This window comes from Scyliorhinus torazame, chromosome 2, assembly GCF_047496885.1.
Source record: "Scyliorhinus torazame isolate Kashiwa2021f chromosome 2, sScyTor2.1, whole genome shotgun sequence".
Classification (NCBI taxonomy): Eukaryota; Metazoa; Chordata; class Chondrichthyes; order Carcharhiniformes; family Scyliorhinidae; genus Scyliorhinus; species Scyliorhinus torazame.
In genome coordinates, this window is record NC_092708.1 from 295727631 (window position 1) to 295753358 (window position 25728).

The following is a 25728-nucleotide window of genomic DNA, read 5'->3' on the forward strand; positions in this document are numbered from 1 at the left end:
CGCCCAAGGTCACTGTTCGTGTGGAGGTTTGTACATTCACCCCATGTCTCACTCCCACAACCCAAAGATGTGCAAGGTAAGTTGATTGGCCATGCCAAATTGCCCCTTAATTTCAAAAATTTATATATATATTTAAAATCTCAATCATGTCCTCCCTCAGTCTCCTCCTCTATTCAATCTCTCTTCATAACTAAAGCTCTCCAGCCCAGGCATCATCCTGATAATAATAATCTCTATTGTCACAAGTAGGCCTACATTAACACTGCAATGAAGTTACTGTGGAAAGCCCCTCGTCGCCACATTCTGGTGCCTGTTCGGGTACACAGAGGGCGGATTCAGAATGTTCAAATTACCTAATAGCACGTCTTTCGGGATTTGTGGGAGGAAACCGGAGCACCCGGAGGAAACTCACGCAGACACGGGGAGAACGTGCAGACTCTGCACAGACAGTGACCCTAGCCAGGAATCGTACCTGGGACCCTGGCGCTGTGAAGCCATAGTCCTGACCACTATGCCACCGTGGTAAATCTTCTCTGCATCCTTTCCAGTGTTACCACATCTCTCCAATAATATGGATTCCAGAACTGCACACAATACTCTAGCTGTGGGTCAATCAACATTTTACAGTTCCAGCATTAGCCCCTTACTCATAAGCTCTATGCCTTAGCTAATAAAGGCAAGTATACCGTTTGTCTTCTTAATCACTTTATCCATCTGCCCTGCTATTTAAGAGACCAGTGTAGATGCACACCAAGGTCCCTCTGATCCTGGGTGCTTCCCAGGGTCCTGCCTTTTATCATGTATTCCTTTGCCTCTTTTGTCCTGCCCTGCCCAAGTGCATCACCTCACCCTTTCCGGATTCAATTCCATTTGCCACTGATGAGTCCATCCGACGAGCTCATCTATATCCTCTGTAATCGAAGGCTATCCTCCTCACTTTTTAGCACCCCATCAATTTTCATATAATCTGTGAGCTTGATCAGCCCTCCTACATTCATAATAATAATCACTTATTGTCACAAGTAGGCTTCAATTAAGTTACTGTGAAAAGCCACTAGTCGCCATATTCCAGCACCTGTTCAGGGAGGCCGGTACGGGAATTGCACCCGCACTGCTGGCATTGTTCTGCATTACAAGTCAACTGTTTAGCCTACTGTGCTAAACCAGCCCCTTGTCTAAATAATTTATATAAACCACAAACAGCAAGGTCCCCACCACCGAAGTCAGCCGAGGTCTCTGCGGGACCCCACTGGACACAGGCTTCCAGTCAGAACCACCCCCCCCCCCTCCTCAACCATCACCCTCTGCTTCCTGTCACTCAGCCAATTCTGGACTCAATTTGCCAAATTTCTTTGGACCCCATGGGACCTTCACCATCAGTCACCTTCGCCATCAGTCTCCCATGTGGGATCTCATCAAAGGTTTTGCTGAAGTCCAAGTAGACTACGTCAAATGCATTTCCCTCACCTACATACTTGGTCACCTCTTCAAAAAAATTGAATCAAGTTGGTCAAACACTAGCTCCCCACCCCCCCCTTTGGAGTTTGCACATTCTCCCCGTGTCTGCATTGGTCTCACGCTCACAACCCAAAAAAATGTCCGGTGTAGGTGGATTGGCCACGTTAAATTGTCCCTTAGTTAGAAAAAAATTGGGTACTCTAAATTAAAAAAAGAAAAAGACAATCTCCCCTTAACAAAACCATGCTGATTGTTCTAGATGAATTCCCACCTCTCCAAATGCAGATTAATTTTGGGTCTCGGAATTGCTTCCATTGTTTCCCACCACTGATGTTAGACTAACTGGCCTGTATTTTCCTGGTTTAACCCTTCCCCCCTCTTGAATAATGGTAACACTGGCTATCCTCCAGTCCTTTGGCACCTCTCCTGTGTCCAGAGGAATTAAAAATTGCCAGCATCCTATTTCCTCCCTGGCCAACAGCCTGACATACATTTCCTCCGGCCCCGGGGATTTATCTACTTTTAAGTCTGCCAAGAACAGTCAGAACTTCCTCTTTGTCTAGGTTAATTTTTTCAATTTTATCACAGTCCTTCTTCCTGATTTCTATACCCACATGGATGTTATTTATATGAACTTCCAGGAGACATATGAAGTTCATTAAATTGATTTGGTTAGGGATCCAAAGCAGTAGGATACAATAGTGCGGGGCACAGAACTGCTCACAGTTCTCTGGGTGTGGTCAACCAGGGTTTTGTATTGCTGCAGCATTACTTCCAACTGCTTGTATTCTGATCCTCTAGGTATGAAGGCTGACATTCCACTGGCCTTTTGAATATGTTTTGTACCTGTCCATCACCAAAGTCCCTATGGACATCCACTGTTCCAGCTTTTCACTTAAAGACTTAAAAGCTTACTTAATTTACTTAAAAGTATTCTGATTGATCATGTTATGTCCAAAATGGATGAACCTACAATTACCTCTTTTCAAATTTGGCAGAGTTTTGACCATTCACTTAAAACTATAAATATCTTAGTAACTTTGTACCATCTAAATTCCTTACAATACTGTTTAGCCACATCAGCAAATTTGGATATGGGGCTTTCTATCCCATCATCCAAGGAAGAATTGTTGATGCCCCAATTCCTGTGGTTGCATAGTCACACCCTGCCAATTATCCTTATTGAGTCTCCTGCTGCTCAGTCTGTTCCTATGTGCAGAGAGTGGGCATATTCTCGTGAGCAGGAAATGGAGATGCATTCAAAGCTAGAGCTCCCTGGATCGCCGATAGAAATAAAAATTAAACAGAGACTTGACAAAAGAAAGATTCAATTAGGTACAAAATCAAAAGGAACACAAAGCACTAAAAAGGTAATAAGAAGTTCAAAGAGAGAATATGAGAATAGATCAATGGTTAATATAAAAGAACCTAAAAGTAGTAGTTTCCAGAGGGTGGGTAGGAGAAGGGAGCGTCTCGGACATTTACAAGGAACTTATGGGGTCAGTGGAGACGCAGACCGAGGAGCTGAAGCGCAAGTGGGAGGAGGAGCTGGGAGGAGAGATAGAGGATGGTCTATGGGCGGACGCGTTGAGTAGAGTCAACGCGTCCGCAACATGTGCCAAGCTCAGCCTGATTCAATTTAAGGTCGTTCACCGGGCTCACAGGACAGTGGCCCGGATGAGCAGATTCTTTGGGGTGGAAGACAGGTGTGCAAAATGTGCTGGAGGACCAGCGAACCATGTCCACATGTTCTGGGCATGTCCGAAGCTTAGGGGATTTTGGCAGGGGTTTGCAGATGTCATGTCCACGGTCTTAAAAACAAGGGTGGCGCTGAGTCCTCGGTGGCAATTTTCGGGGTGTCAGAAGACCCGGGAATCCAGGAGGGGAAAAAGGCAGACGTTCTGGCTTCCCTGGTGGACGGATACTATTAGCTTGGAGGGACTCAAAGCCCCCAAAGTCAGAGACCTGGCTATCTGACATGGCTAGCTTTCTCTGTTTGGAGAAAATCAAGTTTGCCTTGAGAGGGTCACTGTTAAAGTTCGCCTGGAGGTGGCAACTGTTCGTCGACTTCTTCGCGGAAAATTAATCGTCATTTTCAGAGGGGGGGGGTTAGTTTAGCTAGAGTAGGGCGTTAATAAAGGTGGGACCTGTACAGGAGGGAGACGGCTTTTGCACTATGTTTATAGTTTCATGTACATTGTTTGTGTTGTTGTTATAATACCAACAAATACCGCAATAAAATGTTTATTTTAAAAAAAGAACCTAAAAGTATTTTATAAACATATAAATAGTAAAAAGGTAGTGAAAGGAAAGATGATGTTGATTAGAGACAAAAAAGGTGATCCTGTGGAGGCAGAGGGCACAATTCAGGTATACTACCAATATAACTGTAAAGGAATAGTAACAATAAAAATTGAGAAAGGTCAGTCAGTGCGGTAGGATGCACCCAAGGTTACTGAGGGAAAGATGGAAATTGCAGAGGCTCAAGTCAGTATTTTGCAATCATCCAAGTGGCACCAGAGGACTGGAAGATTCCATCTCTCTTCAAGAAAGATGACAGGGATAATGCCGGCAACTACAGGTCAGTCCACAACTTTGGTGGTAGGGGAACTTTTACAGGTAGTAAGACAAAATGAATTGGCAAATAAAAGTTTGGGGAAATGAATTAAAGTCAGTACAAAGTTGTTAAAGGCAAACTGGGTTTCATTAATTTGATTGAGGGTTACAGTTTATGTGTATATGAACTTTTCAAAATATACTTTGATAAAGTGCCACATAATAGACTTCTGAAAATTAAAGCCCATGGATATAAAGGGACAGTGATTCCATGGGTTACAAATGGTAAGAAATAGGAGTAGGGTATTTGGACCCTCAAACCTGTTCCATCACTCAATAAGATGATCGCTGATTTGATCGTAGCCTTAACTCCACTTTTCTGACTCACCATAACACTTGACTCCCTTGTAGATCAAAAATCTGTCCATCTCGGCCTTGAATATATTCAGTTACCCAGCCTCTACCCCAGAGAGCAGTGGAGTGCTTCAGAGAGACATCATTCCCCCTCACCTCTCTCTTAAATGGGAGAGCTCTTATTTTGAAACTCTGCCCCCTATATTGTGTTCTGTGATATAACCATTGTAATGATGTACACAGAACATCTAGTTGTTTAACTAGAAAGATGATTTAACAAACTGGTGGAAAGGTAACTAACAGACTACGATACAGGCATTGGCTACTAAAGTAATTCAGTAATTTGTACGTCTTACTACCAACTGGCAGGTATCTCAAATCACATGATAGATGTCTGACACCACCAGCTGGTTGGAGGTCGCATTGCTAACTATATACAGAACTGTGCAGACATATCACCACACCCTAGTTCTAGATTTCCCAACAAGGGGAAACATTCTCTCAACATCTACCCTGTTAAACCCCCTCAAAAGCTTTTGTTTCAATAAGGCACCTCTCATTCTTTTAATCTTCTATGAGAACAGGACAACCTACTTAACTCACTGAACTGCCTCCTAGGCAAATATATCTCTCCTAAAGAGCAAGGAGACCAAATCTGCACACAATATTCTAAGTGTGGTCTCACCAACATGCTGTCCAGTTGTATCAAGACTTCCCAGGTCCCCCTGTACTGCAGCATTTCTCCATTTAAATAATATTATGTTTTTATTCTTGCATCACTTTATCAAGTACCTTTTAGAAATCCTAATACAGATCTCCTGGCTCCCAGTTATCCACCATGCTCCAAGAACATTGGAACTTGGGGACAGGAGTAGGACCTTCAGCCCATCAAGCCTGCTCTACTATTCAGCTGGATCATGGTTGATCTTTCTACATCAACACCACTTTCCTTCACCATGCCCTTGCTGTCATTAGTGTGCAGAAATCGTTGGATTTCAATCTTAAACATGCTGAATGATTTAACTTCCAGTCCTGTTTCACCACACTCAAATTCCTCCTCATCTCAGTTTTAAATGACCTCCCCTTACCCTGAGATTATGATCCCTGGTTTTCGATTCTCCAGCTAGGGAAATATCTTATCTACGTCCAGCACGTTATGTCTGTAAGAAATTTTAAGTATCAATGAATTCTTTGAAATTCAATTTATCAAACATGTTTTTCCTTTTCATAAAACCATGTTGACTCTGCCTGATTATATTACGATTTTCCAAATGTCCTGCTACTACTTCCATAACAATAGGTACCAGCATTTCCTAATGAGAGATGTCAGGGTAAATTACCTACAGTTAACTGCCCTCTCTCTGTTCTTCAATGTTTTCCAATCCACTCTGACCTTCCCAGAATCTAGGGAATTCCAACGCAGCCACCGTCACTGCAGATCATTATAAACATCGCAAGTCTGTTCCACTATTTATCATGGCTGATATTCAGATTAATTCCACTTTCTGGTCGCTCCCCATATCCCTGATTCCAAGAGGCCAAAATCTGTATCAGCCATAAACATATTCAACAGTGGAGCATCGACAACCCTCTGAGGTAGAGATTTCTGAAGATTCACAGCCCTATATTTGACCTGATCTCAATAACAAATGATCAATCCCTTATCCTGTACCCTTGCTGCAGATTCCCTAGTCAGGGGAGACAACCTTTATCTACCCTGTCAAGCCCCTCCAAAATCTTGTACTTATCAATTAGATCAGTGTTTTCAAACTTTTTTCCCGGGGATCCACTTTTGCCAACTGGCCTATATTTCCGACCATGCCAGCTAACCTTCACGACACATGCCACGTTTGCTTACCATTAATGTGAAAGGAGGGCCTGCTTGGTCTCCATGATCTCACTCCAATCAATTTCACAGGATAAAGGGCAATGCACATATCAGATACAGACTTCAGTCAGTTCGTTTGTGCCGTCTTCATCTTTGTGAGAACGAAAAATCCAACCTTACTGGATTATGTAGGTCGTGGTGAAGGGCAATAGCAACAAAATGCTTGTTTTACTCAGCATTGGGTACGTCTAAGAGATGCTACTCCAGAATTATGGCAGTCTCATTGGCGTGTTTTTGATGTGCTGTCACAGGCAAGGTACAGCAGTATAGTCTTTTCATTTGGAATCAGTTGCAAGTTACCAACTGACATTGGGATCTCAACCTCAATTTTTCACCCACCACTTTTCTTTCAAAATCTGAAACTTCTCTAATTTGCCAGTATTTCTCTGCATATAACACATTGGCTTTGCCTTCTTATTGGCATTGGCACAATTGCCAAAATCATACCTCAGAAATCATCTTTATACTGCTTTGTTCCAGAGTTAAGTTTCTTCTCTGTTAACCAGAGGCCCTGGATCTCTGTACAGAGTTAACAATAGCACTGCTCTGTCCTGCCCTGGACTGGACTCTCCTGACAGCGCTCTCTAACTGATTCAGATGCAAGGTTCTGGCCAGTAGGCGCACCTGCTGATTTGAGATTCTGGCCGGCTCTTTCTTGTAAGAAAACAATTCATCTTCACAGTCCTCTTGCCTTACTTGCCAGCAGCTAGAAAATGGAAGAAGTTCTCCGCCATGATTTGGCACCTAAATCACATGGAAGTGTCCATGCAGGATTTGTGACCTGCTCACTGCTGCTGCTTCTGGCTGGAAGATTGCACACAGCCTCCTTTCCTGCTCATTTAAAGGACAGTAGTGGCCACTATTCTCAATAAGAATCCGCGACCCTTCCAACATCCGCCCCTGACCCGCATTTGATAATTTCTAAATTGGATAATTTCTCATTCTTCTAAACTCTAGAGAAAATAGATCCAATTTACTCAACCTCTCAGCTCAGGAACGAGGCGAATGAACCTTCACTGTATTGTCTCAAAAGCAAATATATCCTTCCTTAGACATGCAAAAGCTCAATATCCCTGGAGTGTATTCATGCGGGGGGGGGGGGGGGGGGGGGGGGGGGCTGTAACATTATTGGTAAGAATCAATTACAGCTGTGAGGGATGATATACTGAATGAAGCATCAAATGAGGCCATTTGGGTTGAGCTCAACAATAAAAAGGGGCAAGCCAAACTGCGAGGACTGTACTATAGATTCTCAAATAACAAAGAAAAGTACAGCACAGGAACAGGCCCTTCGACCCTCCAAGCCTGTGCCGACCATGCTGCCCGTCTAAACTAAAATCTTCTACACTTCCTGGGTCCGTATCCCTCTATTCCCATCCTATTCATGTACTTGTCAAGATGCCCCTTAAATGTCACTATCGTCCCTGCTTCCACCAGCTCCTCCGGCAGTGAGTTCCAGGCACCCACTACCCTCGGTGTAAAAAACTTGCCTCGTACATCTCCTCTAAACCTTGCTCCTCTCACCTTAAACCTATGACCCCTAGTAATTGACCCCTCTACCCTGGGAAAAAGCCTCTGACTATCCACTCTGTCTATGCCCCTCATAATTTTGTAGACCTCTATCAGGTCGCTCCTCAACCTCCGTCGTTCCTGTGAGAATAAACTGAGTTTATTCAACCGCTCCTCATAGCTAATGCCCTCCATACCAGGCAACATCCTGGTAAATCTCTTCTGCACCCTCTCTAAAGCCTCCACATCCTTCTGGTAGTGTGGCGACCAGAATTGAACACTATACTCCAAGTGTGGCCTAACTAAGGTTCTATACAACTGCAACATGACTTGCCAATTTTTATACTCAAAGCCCCGGCCAATGAAGGCAAGCTTGCCGTATGCCTTCTTGACCACCTTCTCCACCTGTGTTGGCCCTTTCAATGACCTGTGGACCTGTACACCTAGATCTCTCGGACTGTCAATACTCTTGAGGGTTCTACCATTCACTGTATATTCCCTACCTGCATTAGACCTTCCAAAATGCATTACCTCACATTTGTCCGGATTAAACTCCATCTGCCATCTCTCCGCCCAAGTCTCCAAACGATCTACATCCTGCTGTATCCTCGACAGTCCTCATCGCTATCCACAATTCCACCAACCTTTGTGCCGCCTGCAAACTTGCTAATCAGACCAGATATATTTTCCTCCAAATCATTTATATATACTACGAACAGCAAAGGTCCCAGCACTGATCCCTGCGGAACACCACTAGTCACAGCCCTCCAATCAGAAAAACACCCTTCCATTGCTACTCTCTGCCTTCTATGACCTAGTCAGTTCTGTATCCATCTTGCCAGCTCACCCCTGATCCCGTGTGACTTCACAATAGTGGAAGGGAGCAAGAAGAGCAAATACGGAGACATATTTCGGAGTGCAAATACAACAGAGCAGTAATCGTTGGGATTAAACTACCCTAATATTAATTAAGATACGAACAGTGTGAAGGGCAGTGGGTGCAAAATTCATGAACTGCATTCAAGAGAACCTTTTCTTTAGCCAGCACATAACATATCTGGGCAGGGGGATAAAGTAGCAGCAGGGGACCATTTTGGAGATAGTGACCATAATATAGTTATGCTGTGGAGATGCCGGCGTTGGGACTGGGGTGAGCACAGTAAGAAATCTTACAACACCAGGTTAAAGTCCAACAGGTTTGTTTCGAATCACTAGCTTTCGGAGCACTGCTCCTTCCTCAGGTGAATCTGAGGAAGGAGTCGTACTCCGAAAGCTAGTGATTCGAAACAAACCCGTTGATTTGATTTATTGTCACATGTATTAGTATACAGTGAAAAGTACTGTTTCTTGCATGCTGTACAAACAATGCATACCGTACATAGGGAAGGAAGGAGGGACTGCAGAATATAATGTTACAGTTATAGCAAGGTGTAGAGAAAAGATCAACTTAATACGAGGTAGATCCATTCAAAAGTCTGATGGCAGTAGGGAAGAAGCTGTTCTTGAGTCGGTTGGTATGTGACCTCAAACTTTGGTATCTTTTTCCTGACGGAAGAAGGTGGAAGAGAGTATGTCCAGGGTGCGTGGGTGTTGGACTTTAACCTGGTGTTGTAAGACTGTGATATAGTTAGTTTTAACATAACTATGGAAAAGGACAAAAACAGAGAAGTAAAAGTTTTAAACTGGGGCAAGACAAATTTTACAAAGCTGAGAGATGAGCTGGCAACGATGAACTGGATACAGCTATTAGAAGGAAAGGTTGTATCAAAGAGTGGGAGACATTCAAAAGCAAAATTCTACAAGCACAATGGAGATATTATGTCCCCAGAAAGAAAAAAGGGTGTTACCACCAAATCTAGATCCCCTGGTTATCTAGAAGTATACAGGTCAAGATAGAGCAGAAAAAAAAAGCTTGTGACAATCACAAAAGATTTAATACTGTAGAAAGTCTAGAAGAGTATAGAAAGTACAGGGATGAAGCAAAAATGTAAATTAGTATTATGATCCTGTACCCGACTCCAACATTTGCTAGAATACCAGACAAAACAGAAACCCCAGTATTTTATTCAATTGGAAGACTGAGGAAATGATACTTCGCTCTAGCAGTGATTCCATACACAAATATACACAGGGATATGGTATATTAAGACAACTTTATTACTAACAAAAGATTAAAATAATTTTATCATACAAGAAAATTGCTTACAATTACTCATTCAAAATTAATAAAATTAGACCCTAAATCCTAACTATCATCTTTTATCTCCACTTGAGCAAAACCCAAGTCAAAATCCACTTTAAATCCACAGTCCAGGAATACTTGCTTTATTGAGAGGTCTTGGATAATCTACTGAGAAAGATCCTTCAGGCACCAGCCTGCAGATTCTTGCCCGTCTCAAACAACTGTTTAACTTCCCAGCATTTGGCAAAAAACTGCCCATCTTTTCACATCCCTAATCTAAACTGCATTTTTTTCCCCAGAAACTGAAACCCAACACCTGGCTGCTTCAGCCCCTGGTTCCTCCCATTAAAGAAGAATTAGAGAAACAATGTCTCCAATTATCTACTCCCCAGGAAACTTTCTTTATATAATAAAATTCCATTAGCCCAACTTCAGCGAAACAATATACATGGTTGGAATGAATGATTATTTCATTTTTTTTACAATGCTTTAATTGCACCTCTGTAGCTAAAATGCCGAGCTGTCGTTCAAACCATGGTTTTTAAAAACATTACTGCAGCAGCTACATCCAAGCCCTAATCCAGACTTTTAACCCTTACTGTGCCAAATACATGTAACACAATATATCTGAAATTCCTACATTTATCATATTAGGACAGCAAAGAGAGGATTAAAAAAATATTGGCAGGTAAAATCAAAAAATATCCCAAGATGTTTTACCAAACCATGAAGAGCAAGAGAGTAACTAAGGATAAGATAGGGCTTATCAGGGATGCACACTGTAACTAGTGGGATGATTCAGAAGACGTGGGCAGAATTCTTAATGAATACTTTGTATCTGTGTTCACTAAGGAAAAGGATGATTCAGACATTCTAGTTAAAAAGGTGGAGTGAAGCATAATGAGGGAAAAAGTACTGAGGGAAAAGGCTGGATGGATTGTATTCTACACTGGCTATTGGAAGGAAGCCAGGGAGGAAATAACAAGTGCTTGGAGGATCATTTTCTAATCCTTGTTACATACAGGTGATTTGAGGTCTGTGAACATAGTGCCATTGTTTAAAATGGGTGCGAGGGATATGCCAAAAAAATGTAGGCCGGTCAATCTGACTTCAGTGGCGGGCAAATTACTGGAAACAATTCAGAGAGATAGGATAAACTATCAATAAGAAAGGCACAGATTGATCAGGAACAGTCAGCATGGTTTTGTTAGGGGAAGAAATAGAATCTTTTGAGGAAGTAACAAAGAGGATTGATGAGGGTAGTGCAGTGGATATTGTCTATATGGATTTCAGGGAGGCATAGAATATACAATGCAGAAGGAGGCAATTCAGCCCATCGAATCTGCACTGACCCACTTAAGCCCTCACTTCCACCCTATGCCTGTAACCCAATAATCCATCCTAACCTTTTTTGGACACTAAGAGCAATTTAAGCATGTCCAATCCACCTAACCTGCACGTCTTTGGACTGTGGGAGGAAACCGGAGCACCCGGAGGAAACCCACGCAGACACCGGGAGAACGCGCAGACTCCACACAGACTGTGACTCAGCGGGGAATCAAAACTGGGACCGTGGCGCTGTGAAGCCACAGTGCTAGCCACTTGTGCTACCGTGCTGCCCAAAGGTCCATCAGACAAGGTCCCACATGGCAGACTGTCAGAAATGCAAGCTCTCATGGGATACAATGGAAGCTGGCAGGTTGGAACCAAAATTGGCTCAGTATCAGGAAACAAAGGATCAATGGATGTTTTTTGCAAATGAAAAACCATTTCCAGTGGTGCTCCACAGGGCTCAAATGTTGGGGGCCTTGCTGTTTATGGTACATATTAATGATTTAGATTCGGGTGTGGGTGGCATGATTCGGAAATTTGCAGATGACACAAATTTTGGCCGTGTAATTGATAGTGAAGAGCATAGCTATTGACTCCAGAATCATATCAACGGAGTGGCCAAAGAAGTGGCCAATGGAATTCAATCCTCAAAAGTGAGGTAATGCATTTGGGGAGGGCAAACGAAGCAAGGGAATACTTAATAAACAGGAAGGTATTAAGAGGGTTGAGAAAGTGAGAGGCCTTGGAGTACTTGTCCACAGGTCCTTTAAGGTGGCAGGACAGGTGGTCAAGAAAGCAAATAGAACGCTTTCCTTTAATGGGCAAGGTATTGAATACTAAAAAGGGATGTAATGATGGAACGGTATAAAAGGCTGGTTAGGCCTCAGGCCGGGTGTTGTGTGTACAGTTCTAGTCACCATATTGCAGGAAGGACATAACTGCTCTCGGAGAGAGCGCAGAGGAGATTTACAAGAATGCTGCCAGGGCTTGAAAATTGCTGCTATGAGGAGAGATTGGATAGGCAAGGGCTAGGTTTGTTATCCTTCGAATAGAGAAGGCTACGGGGTGATCTAATTGAAGTGTACAAGATTATGATGGACTAAGACAGGAAAGACTTGTTTCCGCTAGTTGAGGGGCGAACAGATTTAATGTGATTAGTGGAATTAGAGGGGGCATGAGGAGAAACCTTTTTACCCAGAGGGTGGTGCGTATGGAATTGGTGGTTGAAGCAGAAACATTCAATTCATTTAAAAGTTACCTGGATAGGCATTTGAAGTGCTGTAACCTTCAAGATTATGGCCAGGTGCTGGAAAATGGGATTAAAATGAGCAGCTAGTTTCTTTTTTCTCTATTTTGGCCAGCAGATGCACATAGAATGAATGGCCTCTTCCTGCACCATATCTTTTCTGTGGTTCTATATGGAGACCAAAACTGCACATGGGATTCCAGTTGTGGTCTCACCCAAGCCATGTACAATTGTTGCAAAACTCTTGTACTCCAATCCTCTTGCAATAAAGCCCCACATACTATTTGCCTTCCTAATTTGCTTGTCACACTTGCACTCTGACTTTGTCTTCTTTGTAAAGTTCATCCAAGTCCCTCTGAATATCAACGTTTCCGTGCCTTAAAAAATATTCTGCTTTTCAATTCTCACAATCAAAGTGAATAACGCATTATATTCCATTTACATTCCCACTAACTTAACATGTCCATATCTTTTTGCAGCCGCTTTCCCCCTCACAGCTTACATTCCCATCTCAATTGTATCTCCAGCAACTTAGGTACATTACTTTTGGTCATTTTCTCCAAAGTCACTAATGTAGATTGTAACTAGGTGAGGCTCCAGCACAGATTCTTACAACATCCACTAGTCACAGCCTGTCAACCTGAGAATGTCCCATTTATCCTTACTTTCAGCTTCCTGCCCATCAACCAATCCTCTATCGTTGCTACGCTCAATTCCGTGATCCTTGGTGCGGCACCTCATCAAAAACCTTTTGGAAATTCCAAGTATATACATCTACTATACGAGTTACATGCTTAAAAATCTCTAAGAAAATCGATAAACACAATTTCCCTTCCGTAAAGCCACATTGACTCTGCCCCTGCCTGATCATAAGTACATTGTTCAAACTTCCTTAATAATCAATTCCAGCACTTTCCCAACGATTGATGTCAAGCTAGTCTGTAGTCCCTTGTTTTTTCTCTCCCTTTTTGAATAGCGGTGTTACAGTTGCTTCAATTTGCTGAGAACCTTCTAGAATAGGGAATTCTGTAAAATCAAAGCCAGCGCATCTACTATCTCTGTAGCTATCTCTACTAGAAACCTAGAATGTAGACAATCGGGTCTTAGGGATTGGTCTTATTTTTCTATTTATAAATTTAGAGTACCCAATTATTTTTCTTTTCCAATTAAGCGGCAATTTAGCGTGGCCAATCTACCTAACCTGCACATCTTTGGGTTGTGGGGATGAAACCCACGCAGACACAGGGAAAATGTGCAAACTCCACACGGACAGTGACCCAGGGCCGGGATTTGAACCCGGGTTGTCAGCGCAGCAGTCCCAATGCTAACCACTGCGCCACGTGCCACCCCTGGTCAGAAGTTTCTTTAATTTTTTAAATCTCTACTGATATTAATTATCTTATCTTCCTCACGCTTATTAGCCGCTTGGTTGCCCTCCACTTCTGGTATCTAATTGTGTCTTCTACTGTGACAACAGGCCCATTAAAAAATATATATTTGGTGGGATGTGGGTATCTGCATTTGTTGCCCATCCCTAATTACTCTGGAAATTAGTGGCTTACTAGACCATTTGGGAGGGCAGTTAAGAATCAACCACATTTCTGTTGGTCTGGATTCTGTGGATCATGTAAGCCTGGTGAGGTAAGGATAGCAGAAATACTTCCCTGAAGCACATCAGTGAACCAATTGAGATTTTAGAACAATCTATAATAGTTTAATGGTTACCATTACTGAGACTGGCTTTCAATTCCAGATTTTTAAAAAATTAACTGAATTTAAATTCGACCAACTGCCATGGTGAAATTTGAACCAAGTCCCCTGGGTCTCAGGATTATTAGTTCAGTGAAATTTTCACTATGCCCCAACGTTCTTCAACGTCTCCGCCATTTCCTCATTCACCGTGATAATTTCTCCAATCTCAGTTTCTAAGGAACCAGCATTTACTTTAGATATTCTCTTCCTAAATTCTTAGAATCTGCTTCTATATTCTTAGCAGGTTCTCTCTCGTGTTCTACTTTTCCCCTTTTAAAATCAATTTTTGGTGGCCCTTTGCTGATTTCAAAAACTCCCAATCCTCAGACTTACTACCATTCTTTGCAAAGTTAAGCCTCTTAACTTTGACAGGCGAGGACCTCAAATAAGATGCCAGTGACTGATAGAAATGAGGCTACGACAGGTGAGGACCTTGAGAGGATTGTTATCACGAAGGAGGTAGTGTTGGGCAAGCTAATGGGGCTAAAGGTAGACAAGTCTCCTGGTCCTGATGAAATATATCCCAGGGTACTAAAAGAGATGGCGAGGAAAATTGCAAATGTGCTAGTGATAATTTACCAAAAATTCACTAGACTCTGGGGTGGTCCCGGCGGATTGGAAATTAGAAAACGTGACACCACTGTTTAAAAGAGGAGGTAGGCTGAAAGCGGGTAATTATAGGCCAGTTAGCTTAACTTTGGTAATCGGGAAGATGCTGGAATCTATCATCAAGGAGGAAATAGTGAGTCATCTGGATGGAAATCGACCCATTGGACAGACGCAGCATGGATTCATATAGGGCAGATCGTGCCTAACTAATTTAGTGGAATTTTGAGAGGACATTATCAGTGCGGTAGACAACGGGGAGCCAACAGATTATATCTGGATTTCCAGAAAGCCTTTGACAAGGTGCCACACAAAAGGTTGCTGCATAAGATAATGATGCAAGACGTTAAGGGTAAAGTAGTGCTGCTGTGCCAAGGGACCTGGGTGTCCTAGTGCATGAGTCACAGAAAGTTGGTTTTCAGGCGATTAAGAATGCAAATGTAGTTTTGTCCTTCATTGCTAGACGGATGGAGTTTAAGACTAGGGAGGTTTTGCTGCTACTGTATAAGGTGGTAGTGAGGCGATACCTGGAGTATTGTGAATATCATAGAATTTACAGTGCAGAAGGAGGCCATTCGGCCCATCGAGTAAGCACCGGCTCTTGGAAAGAGCACCCTACCCAAGGTCAACACCTCCACCCTATCCCCATAACCCAGTAACCCCACCCAACACTAAGGGCAATTTTGGACACTAAGGGCAATTTATCATGGCCAATCCACCTAACCTGCACATCTTTGGACTGTGGGAGGAAACCGGAGCACCCGGAGGAAACCCACGCACACACGGGGAGGATGTGCAGACTCCGCACAGACAGTGACCCAAGCCGGAATCGAACCTGAGACCCTGGAGCTGTGAAGCAATTGTGCTATCCACAAGGCTACCGTGCTGCCCAAATTGTGTTCAGCTTTGGTCTCCTTACCTGAGAAAGAGCGTACTGGCGCTGAAGGGTGTGCAGAGGAGATTCATTAGGTTAATCCCAGGGTTGAGGAGGTTGGATTGCGAGGAGAGGTTGAGTAGACTGTGTTGCTCTTTTTAGCCTTAGTTTATTAGCTCTGATTACGTCACCTTTGCTCACGAGTCGCCAGGTGTCTTTCTGATACCGCCACGTGGTTCAAGTTCAAGTTATGATTAATAAGTCAGCACACCGCTTAGTAAGATTGAAATCAACGGTCATTTATTATATACAAGTAATGTTTACACAATAATCCTACTATCTGTATAATAAACCTATCACTACTGGCCAATACTTAACTTTAGGAAGAGCCCACCAGGTCAGGGAAACGAAAGGCTTATCCAATCGGATCTGGCCCACGGGATTCAAAAGGCTGCTACAGGTCGATGGCTAGGAGTCTTTATCAGATAGCGATCGCTGGACTCAAACTTACGGTTGCCGGTTGCTGTTCTTGCAGAGGTCTCGAGCAGGCGAAGAAGGGAGAGAGAGCGATCTGAACTTGGCCCCTCACTTTATAGGGCCCAGGGGCTTCCCGCCTCTCGGGGCGGCCCTTGACCCAGAGTCCCAAGTGATTGGACTTGTTCCCAATCACTGGATTCGATATGTCCAATTGCGAGGCGATTCCCCGATCGGGGGGGTGGTCGTTCACCTGCCTTTGTTTCGGCCACTGCAGGCGCCGACAGGTCTGGCCCGGTATTCAATTGCTAATATGTTGCAATTGTTCCCGGGGATAGCTGATTACACTGCAGATGTCTGGATGGATGGGCTGTTAATAGCCCAGAGTATCGATCTGGGCCAACTTCCCCAGAGCCGAATATGCTATTCTGTCTGCAGCTGTCCATTTCTGTCTTGTTACCTGCTTTTCCCAGCAGCCTTTCCGGTTAGCCATTTCAAATCGGGTTTTGGCCAAATTAATTGGGACGCAGCCATTTTACGTGGCTACAACTGAGACTGTACTCGTTGGAATTTAGAAGAATCCGGGGGATCTTATAGACACATATAAAATTATGAAGGGAATAGATAGGATAGATGCAGGGAGGTTGTTTCCCCTGGTGGATGAAAGCAGAACTAGGGCGCATAGCCTCAAAATAAGGGGAAGTAGATTTAGGACTGAGTTTAGGAGGAACTTCTTCACCCAAAGGATTGTGAATCAATGGAATTCCCTGCCCAGTGAAGCAATTAAGGCTCCTTCATTAAATGTTTTCAAGATAAAGATAGATAGTTTTTTGAAGAATAAAGGAATAAAGGGTTATGGTGTTTGGATGGGGAAATGGAGCTGAGTCCACAAAAGATCTGCCATGATCGAATTGAATGGCAGAGCAAACTCGAAGGGCCAGGTGGCCTATTTCTGCTCCTCGTTCTTATATTCTTATGCTCTCTTCTTTTAGTCTAATACTATCCTTAATCTTCTTAATAAGTGTCAGATGGATCTTTCTTGCTGAGTCTTGGTTTTTCAATGCAATATATATTTGTTGAAAGTTATACATTTTTTCTTTAAGTGTTTCCAATTGTTCATTTACCACCTTGCTTTTAAATCTACTTACCCAAATCATGAGCAACTTTCCTCTCATACCTAGGTAAATGGTTTTGTTTAAGTTTAAATTAAAAGATTCTTGTTTGTGATTGGAGTATGTCGCTTTCAAACCTAGTTTGGATTTTGTACCATCACTTTTTTTCCCTAGTGGATCTTTTAGATTAGATTACTAATTAACCCTGCTTCATGACAACAATAGGTCTAAAATAAACTTAGCCCTATTTAATTACACAAAACTCCCACCAATTAAAGTGGTCCCGCCAGCATGAAGATTAAAGTCCCCTAAAATTATTACACTGCCTTTGTTGCAATCTCCAATAATTTCTTGCTCAATGCACTGCACAGTGGTATATCTATTATGGATATAAAAACTATTGCCTATAGCATTTCTGACTCTTGTCATTCATTACCGCCACCCTGATCCACTTTTTGATCAAAGATGATTTCTCTCTACTGTCCTTAAATAATCCTTTATCAGGCTACTCCTCCTCCTTTTCCCCTCGTCTTTTTGAAATGTTGTGAACCCTGCAAAATGTTTGAGACTAGCTTCATTGCAGTGTTAATGTAAGCCTACTTGTGACAATATTAAAGATTATTATTATAAATTGTTTTGCAACCGTGGCCACCTTGTAACTATTTATCTACAATGCAAATAGATCTAAACAATTTATCTCTACTTGTACCACTAATTCCTCTGTCTTATTGCAATACAAATGCACAAGAGTTTTTTTAATTTAACTTTTTTACTTGCATATTTTATATGGTCCATTATTTTTAAGTTGTCTGTCCCTTGCTACACGGTTTAATTATCTTGAACTTTCAAAACCTCCTTTTACTTGAACCCTCCCTGTGACACATTCTTTGAAAATCATATTCACAGCCCTAGCATTGGCCTTGGGACAAAAGAGGAGATAGCAGTGGTGAACAGTTGTTTATCAAATGGAAAGCATGGTGATGGTCCCCAGGGATCAGTATTAGAACCTCTGCTCCTTTCAATAATTAACCTGGACTTGGGTATGCAGTAAATAATTTCAAAATTTGCACAAATGGCACAAAACCTGAATATGTAGTAAACAATGAAGATAGCAACAAGGAGACCAGGTAGGGAAATGGGTAAACACAAGGCAGATGAAATTTAAGGATGAAATAACAGATTTTGGTCACGAAAATAAAGAACAGTAATGTAAAGTAAACAGTACAATTTTAAAAGGGTGCAAAATAAAGACCTGGGCTGTACGCACATAAATCTTTTTTGTTTTAAATTTAGAGTACCCAATTATTTTTTTCCAATTAAGGGGCAATTTAGTGTGGCCAATCCACCTACCCTGCACATCTTTGGGTTGTGGGGGTGAAACCCATGCAGACACAGGGAGAATGTGCAAACTCCACACAGACAGTGACCCAGGGCCAGGATTCGAACTCGGTTCCTCAGTGCCGTAGGCAGCAATACTAACCACTGTGCCACCATGCTGCCCACACATAAATCTTTTAAGGTAGCAGGACAAGTTCAGGTCGTTGTTCAAAAATATCACATAATATAATAATCACTTATTGTCACAAGTAGGCTTCAATTAAGTTACTGTGAAAAGCCCCTAGTCGCCACATTCCGGCGCCTGTTCGGGAAGGCCAGTACAGGAATGCGTACATGGGATGCGTGGCGTTTTTAATAGCGGCATTGAGTAAAGAAAAACTTATTCTAAACCTCTATAAATCACAGATTAGGCCACAGCTAGAGTGTGCTCAATTCTGAGCATCACAGGTTAAGAATGCGATGCCCAGAATTGAGCACACAATAAATTAGAAAGGATTCAGAAGCGACTTACTGGATGGGTATCAGAACAGATAGATTTCAGTTTTATAGAGATACTAGAGTTGATAGGCCTGTTCTCCTGAAATCAGGGAAGAAATTTAACAGAAGTGTTCAAAATCAAAATTTTGATTTGAACGGACATCACGTGACAATCGCCAGGCAGGAATGTTCCCTTCCAGTCGGGGAACACTTCAGCAGTCAAGGGCATTCAGCCTCTGATCTTCGGGTAAGGCGGCCTTCAGGATGCGCGACAACGCAGAATTGCAGAGCATAAACTTATAGCCAAATTCCACACACATGAGTACAGCCTCAACCGGGACCTTGGATTCAAGTCGCAATACATTCACCCCCAACCATCTGGCCTGGGCTTGCAAAATCCTACCAACTGTCCTGGCTTGAGACAATTCACACCTCTTTAACCTGGGGTTACCCCTCTCTCTGGCTCTGTAAAGACTTAATTACCTGCAAAAGCTCGCATTCAAAGTATCGTAATGCATCTTTGACTTTGGTCTATATAAATGTTTCTGGAACCTATCTTTCCATTGACCTGAAGAAGGAGCAGTGCTCCGAAAGCTCGTGATTTGAAACAAATCTGTTGGACTTTAACCTGGTGTTGTAAGACTTTTTACCGTGTTCAAAATCAAAGGAATAGTAAATCAAAAGGTGGAATAAATAAGAAGACACTGGTCTTAAAGGTCACTAACGTAATCAGCAAAAGAACTGAAGGTGACGTTAGGAAACTATTTTCTGGAAATGCAGCAAGATGTTGCAATCTGGAATGCATTGTCTTAGAGGGTGGTGAGAGATGATTCATAGTAACTTTCAAAAGGAATTGGAGAAATACTTAAAGGGAAGATCATTGCAAAGAAATCTCCAGGAGAGCATGACTAATTGGACAGTTCAAGCAAAGAGCAAGCTCATGTCTAATAGAGTAAATGGCCTTATTCATCCATGTTGTATAATTCTACAATTCAATGAGCTCGGAAATAAAAACCTAACAAATAATTAAGCTTTATAAAATTTACAAACACAAGGTTATGTTTAAAGGCTGCACTCTATGAAACTGAATGCCCATTCAGTTTGTAAGAGTCACACACCCAACAATTTTAGCTGTCTCCGCCTAGGAGAACTCCCTCCGTAATTTGGCATCCGTCATAGCTGGTTACTCTTATTTTGTCACATTAGAATTACCTGCAATTACTTCATTGATGCATAAGAAACATCCATGGCTGTTGGATCGCACTGTGCAAAGCCAGCAGTACTGCAGCACACAAGCTATCTTTTTAAAAAATAAATTTAGAGTACCCAATTATTTTTTTTCCAATTAAGGGGCAATTTAGCTTGGCCAATCCACCTAACCTGCACATTTTTGGGTTGTGGAGGTGAAACCCACACAGACATGGGGAGAATGTGCAAACTCCACCCAGACAGTGACCCACAGCCGGGATGGAACCCGGATCCTCAGCGCCGTGGACAATAGTGCTATCCACTGCACCACCGTGTCGCCCACAAGCATATCTAAAATCCTCTAATCACTAAACTTAAGTAGCATGAACTTCATAAATATTAGTTTATGAAATTTATTAGGATCTGTTTTAAGAGTTGTTATTACGTATCTAATTCATATTTCCTCTTTTGGCATAAATTCAAGTCACACATCAATCTCTAAAATACCAATTAAATAAATTGATATTTAAAATGTTGTTCTAAATGTTTATAAGCAAGTTTTACATATTTCTTTCACTCTTTCTTTGAAGTGTGTTTTAACTGCATGCTTTATGCCCATTACCTTGCTGGCAAAAGTGCTGGCATAACTTGGATCCGACTTCCAAACACATGTCATGAATGGCAAGTGTATTAAGTCCTCAATTCCTTGAAACACCTGAACATTTTATAAACGTATTATAAAAACACAGGCAGTTCTTTTGTTCCTAAGAAATTTTAAATAATTGCAGAAATCCTTTCGTCACTGTGCATCAAGTGAGACAATGTGAAATAGAATTCAGGTCTGCTGGCTACACATCATGCAGTGTTTTTCAAACTTGTTTTCCGGGGACCCATTTTTACCAACCGGCAAACCCAACCCGGCCGACCTTCGTGGCCCACGCTGCCCGACCTTCGCAGCCCATGCTGGCTGACCTGCGCAACCCACCATTTTTTCTTACCTTGTTTGGTGCTGACAAAAATGGACAAATTGGTTTTGGGTCCCTTTGGCCCCAATGGTCCCTTTGGTTCCCCCGAACTTGTAAAAAAAAATGCGGCCACACTGTGCATGCGTGCCCGATCATCAGTGCGCATGCACATAGTTTTGCGCATGCGAACCGATGATCGGGCATGGATGTGCAGTGCAGACAAATTATTTTTCTATGTTCCTGGCCATTTTCAAGGCCGCTCGCAGCCAGCATAGTTCAAAGTCGGCTGTTGCGCGTGGATTTGCACGATTGGGAGCGCCGTGATGGACGGCTCTGCGACCCTCCCGACACCCGCTCGTGACCCACCCTCGGGTCGCCCCCCTTCTCCGCCCCCTCCCCCCCCCCCCCCGAGTCGCCCCCCCCTTCTCCGCCCCCTCCCCCCCCCCCCCCCCGAGTCGCTCCCCCCTTCTCCGCCCCCTCCCCCCCCCCCCCGAGTTTGGCAAAGCCTGCTCCACAGCACTTGAAATCTGAGTGATCATCCATTTATTGCCTCTTCAAACCATTCTGATACACATGGAAATCAATTATTTTCACTGAAAAATGATTTTTTTTACTCGAAAAGAATCTCATCAGACCTTACATCTAACGATGACCACATAAAAAGCTGCTATTCAATATTGACTATTTTAGACACGTATGTTAAGGTACTCCTCACACATCTGTGCAAAAGTATTCATTGATTGAGTTCAGGTTTAAATCAGAAATTTAGCTCGCCCTTAAAATAAAACATCGATTTATCAAAATGACCGTAGGGAAGGTTACTAAAATGTAAAGTGACAGAACAAGTTTAGAGTAAATGACTGAAACGAGAGCTCGCTAGTCCTCGGAGAGTGTCACAACTCCAAAACACTACAGTACAAATCCGCAGAAGTTGCCGGCAGGAAACCACTGAGCAACATGAGGCTCAGTCATCTGGATGAGGAGAAACTCCTTCACATTGCATCCCCAAAAATGAACTGCGGCCCAGGAACGAGTGGAAAGTGCAATAAAGACCAGGAGAGTGGGGACAACCACAGCTCGACATCAAACAGAGAGAGAGAGACAGACACACACACACACACAGAGGGGGAGAGGATAGGAGCAGTGTGACCCCGTGGGGGAGGGGCAGGCAGACTGACTGGGGGGGGGGGGGGGCAGGCAGACTGACTGGGGGGGGGCAGACTGACAGTGTGGGGGGGGGGGGGGGAGTCTGACCGGGGGGGGGGGGGGGGGGGGGAGGGGGAGTCTGACCCGGGGGGGGGGGGGGAGTCTGACCGGGGGGGGGGGTCTGACCGGGGGGGGGGGGGAGGGAGTCTGACCGGGGGGGGGGGAGGGAGGGTCTGACCGGGGGGGGGAGGGGGGGGGGGGAGTCTGACCCCGGGGGGGGGGGGCAGTCTGACCGGTGGGGGGGGGGCAGTCTGACCCGGGGGGGGCAGTCTGACCCGGGGGGGGGGGGCAGGGGGCAGTCTGACCCGGGGGGGGGGCAGTCTGACCGGGGGGGGAGGGGGGGAGCAGTCTGACCGGGGGGGGGAGGGAGGGCAGTCTGACCGGGGGGGATGGGGGGGGGTAGGGGGGGCAGTCTGACCGGGGGGGGATGGGGGAGGGGGGGAGGGAGGGAGGGGCAGTCTGACCGGGGGGGAGATGGGGGGGGCAGTCTGACCGGGGGGGTGGAGGGGGGGCAGTCTGACCGGGGGGGTGGAGGGGGGGCAGTCTGACCAGGGGGGGGGGGGAGGGGGCAGCAGTCTGACCGGGGGGGGGGGGGGGGGGCAGCAGTCTGACCGGGGGGGGGGGGGGGGGGGCAGCAGGCTGACCGGGGGGGCCAGTCTGACCGGGGGGGGGGGGGCAGCAGTCTGACAGGGGGGGGGGGGGGGGGGGCAGCAGTCTGACCGGGGGGGGGGGGGGGGGGGGCAGTCCGACCGGGGGGGGGGGGCAGTCCGACCGGGGGGGGGGGGGGCAGTCCGACCGGGGGGGGGGGGGGGCAGTCCGACCGGGGGGGGGGGGGGGCAGTCCGACCGGGGGGGGGGGGGGGGGCAGTCTGACCGGGTGGGGGGGGGGGCAGTCTGACCGGGTGGGGGGGGGGGGGCAGTCTGACCGGGTTGGGGGGGGGGGGGCAGTCTGACCGGGTTGGGGGGGGGGGGGCAGTCTGACCGGGTTTGGGGGGGGCAGTCTGACCGGGTGGGGGGGGGGGCAGTCTGACCGGGGGGGGGGGGGCAGTCTGACCGGGGGGGGGGGCAGTCTGACCGGGGGGGGGGGGGGGGGCAGTCTGACCGGGGGGGGGGGGGGGGGGGGGCAGTCTGACCGGGGGGGGGGGGGGGGGGGCAGTCTGACCGGGGGGGGGCAGTCTGACCGGGTGGGGGGGGGGGGGGCAGCAGTCTGACCGGGGGGGGGGGGGGGGCAGTCTGACCGGGGGTGGGGGGGGGGGGGCAGTCTGACCGGGGGGGGGGGCATTCTGACCGGGGGGGGGGCAGTCTGACCGGGGGGGGGGGGGGGGGCAGTCTGACCGGGGGGGGGGGGGGGGCAGTCTGACCGGGGGGGGCAGTCTGACCGGGGGGGGGGGGGGGGCAGTCTGACCGGGGGGGGGGGGGGGGGGCAGTCTGACCGGGGGGGGGGCAGTCTGACCGGGGGGGGGGGGCAGTCTGACCGGGGGGGGGGGGCAGTCTGACCGGGGGGGGGGGGGCAGTCTGACCGGGGGGGGGGGGGGGCAGTCTGACCGGGGGGGGGCAGTCTGACCGGGGGGGGGGGGGCAGTCTGACCGGGGGGGGGGGGGGGGCAGTCTGACCGGGGGGGGGGGGGGGGCAGTCTGACCGGGGGGGGGGGGGGGCAGTCTGACCGGGGGGGGGGGGGGGGGCAGTCTGACCGGGGGGGGGGGGGGCAGTCTGACCGGGGGGGGGGGGGCAGTCTGACCGGGGGGGGGGGGGGGGGGGTCGCTGTGGCCCCCAGCTCCGGGTGAAGCCTCGGAGTTCCGCTGACGGGGCTGCCGGGCCCCACCCGCGGCTCGAAGCCGCCGCCTGACCCGGATGCCGCCCAATGTGGCCGCCCCGACACACAGCCTGTAACCGGGCAGCCGAGAAAACACACCCGACATGAATTACCCCGTCCCGCCGCCACTGCCGTCTCCCGATCCGAGCGGCGCCAAACCAACCGCTCCTTTCCGCCCTGAAGACCGGCTCCGGATCCCGCTCACAGCGCCGCCTCTGATCCGGAGTCAGTCCGTCAGCCGCCTCTGATCCGGAGTCAGTCTGTCAGCCGCCTCTGATCGGAGTCAGTCTGTCAGCCGCCTCTGATCCGGAGTCAGTCCGTCAGCTGCCTCTGATCCGGAGTCAGTCCGTCAGCCGCCTCTGATACGGAGTCAGTCCGTCAGCCGCCTCTGATCCGGAGTCAGTCTGTCAGCCGCCTCTGATCCGGAGTCAGTCTGTCAGCCGCCTCTGATCCGGAGTCAGTCTGTCAGCCGCCTCTGATCGGAGTCAGTCCGTCAGCCGCCACTGATCCGGAGTCAGTCCGTCAGCTGCCTCTGATCCGGAGTCAGTCCGTCAGCCGCCTCTGATACGGAGTCAGTCCGTCAGCCGCCTCTGATCCGGAGTCAGTCCGTCAGCCGCCTCTGATCCGGAGTCAGTCCGTCAGCCGCCTCTGATCCGGAGTCAGTCCGTCTGCCGCCTCTGATCCGGAGTCAGTCCGTCAGCCGCCTCTGATCCGGAGTCAGTCCGTCAGCCGCCTCTGAGCCGGAGTCAGTCCGTCAGCCGCCTCTGATCCGGAGTCAGTCCGTCAGCCGCCTCTGAGCCGGAGTCAGTCCGTCAGCCGCCTCTGATCCGGAGTCAGTCCGTCAGCCGCCTCTGATCCGGAGTCAGTCCGTCAGCCGCCTCTGATCCGGAGTCAGTCCGTCAGCCGCCTCTGATCCGGAGTCAGTCCGTCAGCCGCCTCTGATCCGGAGTCAGTCCGTCAGCCGCCTCTGATCCGGAGTCAGTCCGTCAGCCGCCTCTGATCCGGAGTCAGTCCGTCAGCCGCCTCTGATCCGGAGTCAGTCCGTCAGCCGCCTCTGATCCGGAGTCAGTCCGTCAGCCGCCTCTGATCCGGAGTCAGTCCGTCAGCCGCCTCTGATCCGGAGTCAGTCCGTCAGCCGCCTCTGATCCGGAGTCAGTCCGTCAGCCGCCTCTGATCCGGAGTCAGTCCGTCAGCCGCCTCTGATCGGAGTCAGTCCGTCAGCCGCCTCTGATCCGGAGTCAGTCCGTCAGCTGCCTCTGATCCGGAGTCAGTCCGTCAGCCGCCTCTGATCCGGAGTCAGTCTGTCAGCCGCCTCTGATCCGGAGTCAGTCTGTCAGCCGCCCCTGATCCGGAGTCAGTCTGTCAGCCGCCTCTGATCCGGAGTCAGTCTGTCAGCCGC

At 46.8% G+C, this 25728-nt stretch overlaps 1 protein-coding gene across 2 annotated transcripts in view; it reads right to left on the minus strand.

The window, feature by feature from the left end:
- The window catches only part of sptssa (serine palmitoyltransferase, small subunit A), a 43766-nt gene extending 19169 nt beyond the window's left edge, over nt 1–24597 (minus strand). Inside the window, exon 1 of one of the 2 annotated variants that reach the window (XM_072488585.1) lies at nt 24443–24597. The gene's annotated coding sequence lies outside the window, so the exon portion shown is untranslated. Of the gene's footprint in view, nt 1–24428 lie in introns of both variants that reach the window. The other variant, XM_072488594.1, reaches the window with a different exon arrangement.
- Nucleotides 24598–25728: the final 1131 nt, after the last annotated feature.